The sequence below is a fragment of the Schistocerca serialis genome, chromosome 1, assembly GCF_023864345.2.
Source record: "Schistocerca serialis cubense isolate TAMUIC-IGC-003099 chromosome 1, iqSchSeri2.2, whole genome shotgun sequence".
NCBI classification, from domain to species: domain Eukaryota; kingdom Metazoa; phylum Arthropoda; class Insecta; order Orthoptera; family Acrididae; genus Schistocerca; species Schistocerca serialis.
In genome coordinates, this window is record NC_064638.1 from 1,174,018,681 (window position 1) to 1,174,031,249 (window position 12,569).

General features: G+C 40.4%; 1 protein-coding gene across 3 annotated transcripts in view; it reads left to right on the forward strand.

The window, feature by feature from the left end:
- Positions 1-12,569, forward strand: part of LOC126418610 (sorting nexin-29) — a 197,460-nt gene that overhangs the window by 181,451 nt on the left and 3,440 nt on the right. The window lies entirely within an intron of this gene.

Here is a 12,569-nt window from a genome sequence, read left to right on the forward strand (position 1 = left end):
AAAAAGGGTTGGTTAGGGCTGGGCTATGTTGATCCTGTGGTGAACTTGTGTAGGTAGATAATGATGTGCATAAAGGTTAGGTGGTTGTGTTGCCGCCAAAACACGTTAAAGGGTGGAGAAATTCGGGAAAATTTCGAAAAAACTACGTGAGGATGTATTAAAAGGAGTGGTTTGGTGGTGGCAGATTATGGAAATGAAGCTAACAATTGTTTGATGAAGAAATAATGACGTTAAAACCTGTGGGAAGCGGCTAAAAATGATCGGTGATGTGAGAAAAACGGAAATGGAAATAAAGCAAAAGTTATTAAAACTGCCGAAAGGGTTGTTTAATAGCTAAAAGGAACTGTTTGTGGACTGGAAACGGTGGATTTTATAGCAGCAAAGCGGGAAAAAAAAAAAAATTTTTTTTTGGTTATGGTTTCGAAGTGATTTACGTATTATTACGTATTATTGAGTGTATATCGACGGGATAAAATTGTATACTGGATTACGGTAAAAAAGGGAGAAGGTGAATAGAAAGTGAAACTGCTGGCAAAAACAGGAGGAGGAAATAAGACGACAGAAAAGACTTCGAAATGTAACAGTGACAATAACAATAACGATAACAATAACAGTGACAATAACAATAACGATAACGATAACAATAACAGTGACAATAACGATAACAATAACAGTGACAATAACGATAACGATAACAATAACAGTGACAATAACAATAACGATAACAATAACAGTGACAATAACAATAACGATAACAATAACAGTGACAATAACAATAACGATAACAATAACAGTGACAATAACGATAACAATAACAGTGACAATAAAAATAACGATAACAATAACAGTGACAATAACAATAACGATAACAATAACAGTGACAATAACAGTAACGATAACAATAACAATCCGAAACCTCTGTCCTATCCAAAGGCCTCACCTTCAGCCCCACTCCCAGATTTAACCAAACAGCCCTCGTCAAAGATTTACTGTCCTACACCCGTACTCTCTGCTGGAAATATCACTTTGCCACGAAGAAAAATGATCCTAATCCTACTCCTAATGATCCAATTCCCCAAGACACTATCGAAATTGAACCATGCCTGGAACAGTTCCGTCCTCCGTCACAGCGGGACCCACCTCCTCTTCCTCAAAATCACCCTCTCCTAACCTTCCAGGAATTTCTGACTTCCAGCCTTGCCTCTCAATCCTTCTTAAAAAACCTTAATCCTACTCCCAACATCACCACTGCTGAAGCCCAGGCTATCCGTGATCTGAAGGCTGACCGATCCATCGTCATTCTTCCGGCGGACAAGGGTTCCACAACTGTGGTACTTGATCGTCGGGAGTATGTGGCTGAGGGACTGCGTCAGCTTTCAGACAACACTACTTACAAAGTTTGCCAAGGCAATCCCATTCCTGATGTCCAGGCGGAGCTTCAAGGAATCCTCAGAACCTTAGGCCCCCTACAAAACCTTTCACCCGATTCCATCAACCTCCTGACCCCACCAACACCCCGCACCCCTACCTTCTACCTTCTTCCCAAAATTCACAAACCCAATCATCCCGGCCGTCCCATTGTAGCTGGTTACCAAGCCCCCACCGAACGCATCTCTGCCTACGTAGATCAACACCTTCAACCCATTACATGCAGTCTCCCATCCTTCATCAAAGACACCAACCACTTTCTCAAACGCCTGGAATCCCTACCCAGTCTGTTACCCCCGGAAACCATCCTTGTAACCATTGATGCCACTTCCTTATACACAAATATTCCGCATGTCCAGGGCCTCGCTGCGATGGAGCACTTCCTTTCACGCCGATCACCTGCCGCCCTACCTAAAACCTCTTTCCTCATTACCTTAGCCAGCTTCATCCTGACCCACAACTTCTTCACTTTTGAAGGCCAGACATACCAACAATTAAAGGGAACAGCCATGGGTACCAGGATGGCCCCCTCGTATGCCAACCTATTCATGGGTCGCTTAGAGGAAGCCTTCCTGGTTACCCAGGCCTGCCAACCCGAAGTTTGGTACAGATTTATTGATGACATTTTCGTGATCTGGACTCACAGTGAAGAAGAACTCCAGAATTTCCTCTCCAACCTTAACTCCTTTGGTTCCATCAGATTCACCTGGTCCTACTCCAAATCCCATGCCACTTTCCTTGACGTTGACCTCCACCTGTCCAATGGCCAGCTTCACACGTCCGTCCACATTAAACCCACCAACAAGCAACAGTACCTCCATTATGACAGCTGCCACCCATTCCACATCAAACGGTCCCTTCCCTACAGCCTTGGTCTTCGTGGCAAACGAATCTGCTCCAGTCCGGAATCCTTGAACCATTACACCAACAACCTGAAAACAGCTTTTGCATCCCGTAACTACCCTCCCGACCTGGTACAGAAGCAAATAACCAGAGCCACATCCTCATCTCCTCAAACCCGGAACCTTCCACAGAAGAACCCCAAAAGTGCCCCACTTGTGACGGGATACTTTCCGGGACTGGATCAGATTCTGAATGTGGCTCTCCAGCAGGGATACGACTTCCTCAAATCCTGCCCTGAAATGAGATCCATCCTTCATGAAATCCTCCCCACTCCACCAAGAGTGTCTTTCCGCCGTCCACCTAACCTTCGCAACCTCTTAGTTCATCCCTATGAAATCCCCAAACCACCTTCCCTACCCTCTGGCTCCTACCCCTGTAACCGCCCCCGGTGTAAAACCTGTCCCATGCACCCTCCCACCACCACCTATTCCAGTCCTGTAACCCGGAAGGTGTACACGATCAAAGGCAGAGCCACGTGTGAAAGCACCCACGTGATTTACCAACTGACCTGCCTACACTGTGAAGCGTTCTATGTGGGAATGACCAGCAACAAACTGTCCATTCGCATGAATGGACACAGGCAGACAGTGTTTGTTGGTAATGAGGATCACCCTGTGGCTAAACATGCCTTGGTGCACGGCCAGCACATCTTGGCACAGTGTTACACCGTCCGGGTTATCTGGATACTTCCCACTAACACCAACCTGTCAGAACTCCGGAGATGGGAACTTGCCCTTCAGCATATCCTTTCTTCTCGCTATCCGCCAGGCCTCAATCTCCGCTAATTTCTAATTTCAATTTGCCGCCGCTCATACCTCACCTGTCTTTCAACTTCATCTTTGCCTCTGTACATCTGCCCCGACTGACATCTCTGCCCAAACTCTTTGCCTTTACAAATGTCTGCTTGTGTCTGTGTATGTGTGGATGGATATGTGTGTGTGTGCGAGTGTATACCTGTCCTTTTTTCCCCCTAAGGTAAGTCTTTCCGCTCCCGGGATTGGAATGACTCCTTACCCTCTCCCTTAAAACCCATATCCTTTTGTCTTTCCTTCTCCTTCCCTCCTTCCTGATGAGGCAACCATTGGTTGCGAAAGCTAGAATTTTGTGTGTATGTTTGTGTTTGTTTGTGTGTCTATCGACCTGCCAGCGCTTTTGTTTGGTAAGTTTCATCATCTTTCTTTTTAGATATAATTTATTTGTTATGTATATCTCAATTGCTGTTGATGTTATGACTTCAAACCACATCTGGTCTCTGCTTACATGGCCAGATCGGACAGCTGGAGACCATCTCAAAGAATAGCGTCAGTTGAATTCTGTTTTTTAAACAGATATATTTTGCATTTAGTTGTGGTGGATTTGGATGTCATGGTACTTAGTCTTACTACAACTACTTCGTGGTCACTAGTGTCTATATCCGATGTGATACTCTTTGTGTATGCTCAGGAGTGTCCAATTTCCTTAGTGACATCTTTTTCCAAAATATTTGAAATAGTAATGTACACAAGAATAGTATTACATTTAAGATGATAGTAGTGTTGCAATAAATCCTATTAGAGAGAAAGCAACAGAAGAGACTTTTAGCAATGTTTTCAAAATTTATTAAGTGGGTCTTTAAAACTGGACTTCACCAAAATTTTAAGAAAAAATGCTGTATTAAATTCTGCACAACAAATGTTCTTACTAAAAATTGACGTATCACATGAACAGCAGTCAGTAAATAGGGTAGAATGCTCCAAAATTTTTGGGTGAACCTTCTGATGGAAACTTGAACTGGATGCAGCATGTTACTGAGCTCAATCTGTTAAGGTCAGAAACTTTTGCTGTTCATATAATTGCTAGTTTCAGAAACAAACTAAATCTACCTTCTTCCATATTTTGCATCTTTTCACACAATAATGTCTTGTGGAATAATTTTATGGGGCAATACATCGCGTAGAAAGAAAGTATTGATTGATTGCACAAAAACAAGCCGAATAATATGTAGTGTTCACCTGTGGTCATCGTGTAGGTACCTCTTTAAGGAGTTAGCATTTTAACTGTACCATCACAGTATATACATTCACTAATGAAATTCGTCGTAAATAAATTGTTACAATTTGTGAAGGACAGTGATGTCCATAAACAACACTAGAGGAAGAAATAGCCTTCATTACCCATGATTAAAGCTGTCACTGTCTCAGAAATTTAATTTACAGCAGCAAAAATTTTTGATCATACGCCCAATAGTAGAAAAGTCTGACAGCAAAGCAAATTTTAAATCTAACTTAAAATTATTTCTCTTGGTAAACTCTTCTGTGGTTGAATTTCTAAATAAATTGGTATCCTGTTAAAAAAATCCAATCCAACTAGTTTTTAGGTGTGGTTGCATGAGTGGGATTAAAAATTGAGTTTTAAAAGTCAACACTAATCACGTATACTTATCCTTTAAACTGACTCATTCCAGGTCATTCTGATAAAAGAATAGTTAAAATGATGTAAGGAACATCCCCCCCCCCAATGAACCATGGACCTTGCCGTTGGTGGGGAGGCTTGCGTGCCTCAGCGATACAGATGGCTGTACCATAGGTGCAACCACAACGGAGGGGTATCTGTTGAGAGTCCAGACAAACGTGCGGTTCCTGAAGAGGGGCAGCAGCCTTTTCAGTAGTTGCAGGGGCAACAGTCTGGATGATTGATTGATCTGGCCATGTAACACTAACCAAAACGGCCTTGCTGTGCTGGTACTGCGAACGGCTGAAAGCAAGGGGAAATTACAGCTGTAATTTTTCCCAAGGGCATGCAGCTTTACTGTATGATTAAATGATGGCATCCTCTTGGGTAAAATATTCCGGAGGTAAAATAGTCCCCCATTCGGATCTCCGGGTGGGGACTACTCAAGAGGACGTTATCAAGAGAAAGAAAACTGGCGTTCTACGGATCGGAGCGTGGAATGTCAGATCCCTTAATCGAACAGGTAGGTTAGAAAATTTAAAAAGGGAAATGGATAGATTAAAGTTAGATATAGTGGGAATTAGTGAAGTTAGGTGGCAGGAGGAACAAGACTTTTGGTCAGATGAATACAGGGTTATAAATACAAAATCAAATAGAGGTAATGCAGGAGTAGATTTAATAATGAATAAAAAATAGGCGTGCGGGTAAGCTACTACAAACAGCATAGTGAACGCATTCTTGTGGCCAAGATAGACACGAAGCCCACGCTTACTACAGTAGTACAAGTTTATATGCCAATTAGCTCTGCAGATGATGAAGAAATTGATCAAAGGTATGATGAGATAAAAGAAATGATTCAGATAGTGAAGGGAGACAAAAATTTAATAGTCGTGGGTGACTGGAATTCGAGTGTAGGAAAAGGGAGAGAAGGAAACATAACAGGTGAATATGGATTGGGGCTAAGAAATGAAAGAGGAAGCCGTCTGGTAGAATTTTGCACAGAGCATAACTTAATCATAACTAACACTTGGTTCAAGAATCATAAAAGAAGGTTGTATACATGGAAGAATCCCGGAGATACTAAAAGGTATCAGATAGATTATATAATGGTAAGACAGAGATTTAGGAACCAGGTTTTAAATTGTAAGACATTTCCAGGGGCAGATGTGGACTCTGATCACAATTTATTGGTTATGAACTGCAGATTAAAATTGAAGAAACTGCAAAAAGGTGGGAATTTAATGAGATTGGACCTAGATAAACTGACTAAACCAGAGGTTGTACAGTGTTTCAGGGAGAGCATAAGGGAACAATTGACACCAGTGGGGGAAAGAAGTACAGTAGAAGAAGAATGGGTAGCTCTGAGGGATGAAGTAGTGAAGGCAGCAGAGGATCAAGTAGGTAAAAAGATGAGGGCTAGTAGAAATCCTTCGGTAACAGAAGAAATATTGAATTTAATTGATGAAAGGAGATAATATAAAAATGCAGTAAATGAAGCAGGCAAAAAGGAATACAAACGTCTGAAAAATGAGATCGACAGGAAGTGCAAAATGGCTAAGCAGGGATGGCTAGAGGATAAATATATGGGTGTAGAGGCTTATCTCGCTAGGGGTAAGATAGATACTGTCTACAGGAAAATTAAAGAGACCTTTGGAGAAAAGAGAACCACTTGTATGAATATCAAGAGCTCATGTGGACACCCAGTTCTAAGCAAAGAAGGGAAAGCAGAAAGATGAAAGGAGTATACAGAGGGTCTAACAAGGGCGATATACTTGAGAACAATATTATAGGAATGGAAGAGAATGTAGATGAAGATGAAATGGGAGATACGATACTGCATGAAGAGTTTGACAGAACACTGAAAGACCTGAGCCGAAACAAGGCCCCAGGAGTAGCCAACATTCCATTAGAACTACTGACAGCCTTGGGAGAGCCAGTCGTGACAAAACTCTACCATCTGGTGAGGAAGATGTACGAGACAGGCAAAGTACCTTCAGACTTCAAGAAGAATATAATATCCAATCCCAAACAAAGCAGATGTTGACAGATGTGAAAATTACCGAACTATCAGTTTAATAAGTCACAGCTGCAAAATACTAACATGAACTCTTTACAGACGAATGGAAAAACTGGTAGAAGCCGACATCAGGGAAGATCAGTTTGGATTCCGTAGAAATATTGGAACACGTGAGGCAATACTGACCTTATGACTTATGTTAGAAGAAAGATTAAGGAAAGGCAAACCTACGTTTCTAGCTTTTGACAATGTTGACTGGAATACTCTCTTCCAAATTCTTAAGGTGGCAGGGGTAAAATACAGGGAGCGAAAGGCTATTTACAATTTGTACAGAAACCAGATGGCAGGGACATGAGAGGGAAGCAGTGGTTGGGAAGGGAGTGAGACAGGGTTGTAGCCTTTCCCCGATGTTATTCAATCTGTGTATTGAGCAAGCAGTAAAGGAAACAAAAGAAAAATTTGGAGTAGGTATTAAAATCAATGGAGAAGAAATAAAAACTTCGAGGTTCGCCGATGACATTGTAATTCTGTGAGAGACAGCAAAGGACTTGGAAGAGCAGTTGAATGGCATGGACAGTGTCTTGAAAGGAGGATATAAGGTGAACATCAACAAAAGCAAAACGAGGATAATGGAATGTAGTCGAATTAAGTCGGGTGATGCTGAGGGAATTAGATTAGGAAATGAGACAGTTAAAGTAGTAAAGGAATTTTGCTATTTGGGGAGCAAAATAATTGATGATGGTTGAAGTAGAGAGGATATAAAATGTAGACTGGCAATGGCAAGGAAAGCGTTTCTGAAGAAGAGAAATTTGTTAACATCGAGTATATATTTAACTGTCAGGAAGTCGTTTCTGAAAGTATTTGTATGTAGTGTAGCCATGTATGGAAGTGAAACATGGACGATAAATAGTTTGGACAGGAAGAGAATATAAGCTTTCGAAATGTGGTGCTACAGAAGAATGCTGAAGATTAGATGGGTAGATCACATAACTAATGAGCAGGTATTGAATAGAACTGGGGAGAAGAGGGGTTTGTGGCACAACTTGACGAGAAGAAGGGACTGGTTGGTAGGACATGTTCTGAGGCATCAAGGGATCACAAATTTAGCATTGGAGGGCAGTGTGGAGGGTAAAAATCGTAGAGGGAGATCAACAGATGAATACACTAAGCAGATTCAGAAGGATGTAGGTTGCAGTATGTACTGGGAGATGATGAAACTTGCACAGGTTAGGGTAGCATGGAGAGCTGCATCAAACCAGTCTCAGGACTGAAGACAACAACAACAACAACAACATGGAACATCTAACTAGCTGCATATGGCCATATGCATAAATTCTTGTATTGTCTGAAAACTATGTAAAAGTGTAGCAAATGTAACTTCCTGTCCATGATATTGAAGCAGCAGTGTTTGCGGATATCAGATAATAGTGCAGAAGGGGAATCTTGATGTCAGTTTAAAAAAAATCTTTTCTCAATCCTAAGGGTGGTTTTCTGCTGAAGAGAACCTTCAGGGATATGGAATGAATCAAGACATAATTAAGTTTCTGTAATTTACATGTCTTAATTTAATCTCTACAATGTATTAACAATAAACTATCACTATAGCATATTGCTAATCATACTTGCACCAGCTAAATTTAATGTAGTAAACTGTAAACAAAGGTGCTACCTTGCAGATAAGTGCTGCTTTCTAAGTTATATCAAATAGATGGACTTCATCTCCTATTATAAGTAATATATTTACGAATGAAATGACACAATTTCAAAGACTTTACTCTTCTCATAGAGTCTATATACACAAAATCATACCTGTATGAGACCAGATAAGTTTGAAATTTTGTTATTTTATTTGTATAAGTTTCTGCTTTTGGGTTTCAGGTTGGATCCCTTATTTTACGTTCAATGCTGAGGTGCTGTTCCAGAACATGAAGGACCTCGGCAATTTTGTATGTGTGTAAGCGAGAATTTAAAGTAGAGTGGGGTGGCAGTGAAAATTTGGATCAAGGAGGGAGGTGTGGGCGTGAACCGCTGTACCAAGGTGGCTCAGTGGGTGACATGCCTACCTAGTAAGCAGGAGACCTGGATTTGATTCCTTCTTTGACTTGGTATTTAGACCCTTTAAAATATGGCTCTCATGATTCACCACTTTAAAAGAACCATTTTGAACAGATCAATAAACTTAAATCAGTTAACACGTTTGATAAAAGAAGTGAAATGCATATGGCAATAAACAAACTGCCTTCATTTAGTTGCATACACAGTACATACCTCCAGGAATTTAGAGCAACTGAGGGAAAGACAGACAACAGAAAAAGTCAATAATTAAATTGGGGTCATAAACAGTTCTAGGCTAGCAAATGCAATCAAGGTTATACTTATACCAAATAATGCGACATCAGCATTCTTGGATATAAAAAACCTCTACAGTAATGTCCCAGTAAAAGAAACTATTGATATTATTCTACATAATCTCCTATCCCATAATAAAATCAGTACTTAAAAGTGTACACAACTAATTGAATTTCTTGACTTTTTTCACCTTCAGTGACAAAATAAATTATCAAAAAGATGGGCTTGGGATGCGTAATACTCTAGCTGGTACTTATGCAATATTTTTGTGAATGATATAGACTGTAAATTTTTTGCCAAGTTTTCACAGCTAAAAGATCAAACTATTTATTATAAACAGTATGTTTATTACTGATGGAAGGCGACACCAGTTAAGTCAATGCATTTGCCCAAGTGGCGTGCACTCAAAAACAACTTTTACTACTGAAGTTGAAAAAGAAAGCTCCATTAACTACCTTGATCTTAACACTAAAAAAGTTGACAACAAACATAAGTTTTTGATTTTCAGAAAACTGACTTGTACAAATAGTATCTTCAGTGCCAGTGCATGTCATCCTCCCTGATACAAAAAGGCCTTCTTCACCTCCATGATTCACCAGCTCCTTCATCTACATTTGGCCAAAAGCAAAATATGTGAAGAACTCGGCATTTTAAAGCAGATTGTTGTAGCTAAAGGCTTTTCTGTAAATGATGTAACGCGCCCTTACAGTAGGCTAAAGAAATGTATAACAAACAGCGGGCACACACATCTGATGTTAGATGCAACTTTCAGGTTAACAACACCCTAAAACTGCAAGTAAATCATAAACTGGAAAGGACATGTGACAAATTTGATGGGTCTGGATTGCTTGTAGTAACTGTGACAAATATTATATCAATCAAACATGCTGCTTTTAATGTAGGTTTAAAGAACATTCACAGCTATGGAACAAAACTGCTTTGGGACAGCATGTATCCAAAAGTCGCCATTCTATGGAGAACACAGAGAATAGTATGCATATTCTCCACAGGGTGGAAAAAGACCACGAACTTGTTAGAAGAGCTTGAAATTTATAAAGAGGAAAAACAAGAGCCAGCATAAGTGCTTAATTGCCAAAGTGATTTTGTGCCAATGCCTACTTTACTTTGTTGGACAGTGTTCTACTTTAATCATTGAATACCTCTCTTTTATATATCTTGCTGATAGTTTCACCTACTTTAGAGTGCTTTACATATTTACTTCATTTTCTTATGTTGTGTGCATAACTCTAGAGTTTTCTTGTTCCTCCTCTCTTTCATTAACTAGAATCATTCTTTTCTTGGAACAATGTTCCACAGGGTACGAGGGGTCCTCTGGTGGTCACATTCCGCTAACCCCTTCTCGCTAATGCGGCGTTCCTGCGTTAGCACCAACAGAGGGCACGGACTGTGCGGCAGTCTGTTTACATTCATTGGACTTCTTTAGCTATTTGTTTTGTGATTTTTATATTATTCTGTGTACTCGGAAAGCTGTTTATTAGTTATGTCATTATCTAAAATATCGCCACTTGAGTGTGCAAGTTATTTGCTCTTAACTTTTTCCTTTTTAACAATTAACTTATGTCTTGTTTTATTTCATTCCTTTAATGCATTTTACACCTTATAAGTCCACTACAGATTTTAATGATTGTACCTCCCTTTTTATTTTACATCACACAATTATCACTGAAGAATGTGTGTACGCCTACAGTAGCAACATCTGGTGAACATGCAACACAAACATTTTGTAGCTACTGTACGGCAGTTTGTTTTGAACAGTAGTGCTGCTGATAAGATGACAGTTGCGCATACTATTATTTATATATGTTTCACCGCATACTATTATTTATATATGTTTGACAATGCCGTTGCTGATTTTGTGTTTAGCATTTGACAATGCCTCTATGGCTGCAGTACGTTAGGACGTGTTTTTATAAAACAGGTATGCCTCATCATGAACCATAGACCTTGCCGCTGGTGGGAGGCTTGCGTGCCTCAGCGATACAGATGGCCGTACCGTTGGTGCAACCACAACGGAGGGATATCTGTTGAGAGGCCAGACAAACGTGTGGCTCCTGAAGAGGGGCAGCAGCCTTTTCAGTAGTTGCAGGGGCGACAGTCTGGATGATTGACTGATCTGGCCTTGTAACACTAACCAAAACGGCCTTGCTGTGCTGGTACTGCGAACAACTGAAAGCAAGGGAAACTACAGCCGTAATTTTTCCCGAGGGCATGCAGCTTTACTGTATGGTTAAATGATGGTGGCATCCTCTTGGGTAAAATATTCTGGAGCTAAAACAGTCCCCCATTCGGATCTCCAGGCGGGGACTACTCAAGAGGACGCCGTTATCAGGAGAAAGAAAACTGACGTTCTACGGATCGGAGTGTGGAGCCATGTATGGAAGTGAAACATGGACGATAAATAGTTTGGACATGAAGAGAATAGAAGCTTTTGAAATGTGATGCTACAGAAGAATTGTGAAGATTAGACGGGTAGATCACATAACTAATAAGGAGGTATTGAATAGAACTGGGGAGAAGAGGGGTTTGTGGCACATCTTGAGTAAAAGAAGGGATTGGCTGGTAGGACATGTTCTGAGGCATCAGGGGATCACAAATTTAGCATTGGAGGGCAGTGTGGAGGATAAAAATCGTAGAGGGAGACCAAGAGACGAATACACTAAGCAGATTCAGAAGGATGTAGGTTGCAGTAAGTACTGGGAGATGAAGCAGCTTGCACAGGATAGAGTAGCATGGAGAGCTGCATCAAACCATTCTCAGGACTGAAGACAACAACAACAACAACAACAACAACAACAACAACGCCTCATCATATTTAATGTTCACATATGCACATATGTGTCAGTAACACTTTTCATCATGGTCTGTTTTATTGTTTTAAGCTGTAGACAATCTGCTAGTTGTATTTGTGTTTTTCCAATATTTTGCTGCAGATCTGAAGATAGTTGCTGACCGAAATCTGTAGTCCGAGGACTTAAAAAAATGTGACCATAGACGTGAAGTAAAGGAAATTTATTCAATTTTTGGGTCACTGTTCAATTTGTGACCACATCGCAGCTTGTGATCATAGATCATTACCAAAATACACAGGAAGACATGAATCTTGAGATGAGATTGCACAAAAAAATAAAAATAAAAAGTTTGGCAGCACTCCTGACATCTGCAACCTCATAACAGCAGTTTAGCTGAACAAATTATGAAATGAAATGTCAATCCAGTGGTTGGTTTGAGCACCACAGTGCTTTACAAGGCATGAACATATTAGGATAGTGTGTCTTTGCAGTCTTCAGACCTTTCAGCTCATTTACCTAGCAACTTAACGCAGAACCGACAATTACACATGCACTCCAAACCACTGCGCAACTCAGCATTTTCATATTAACATGTCATTGTCTGAGTTGGAAGAAGTGACTGAAAAACATTT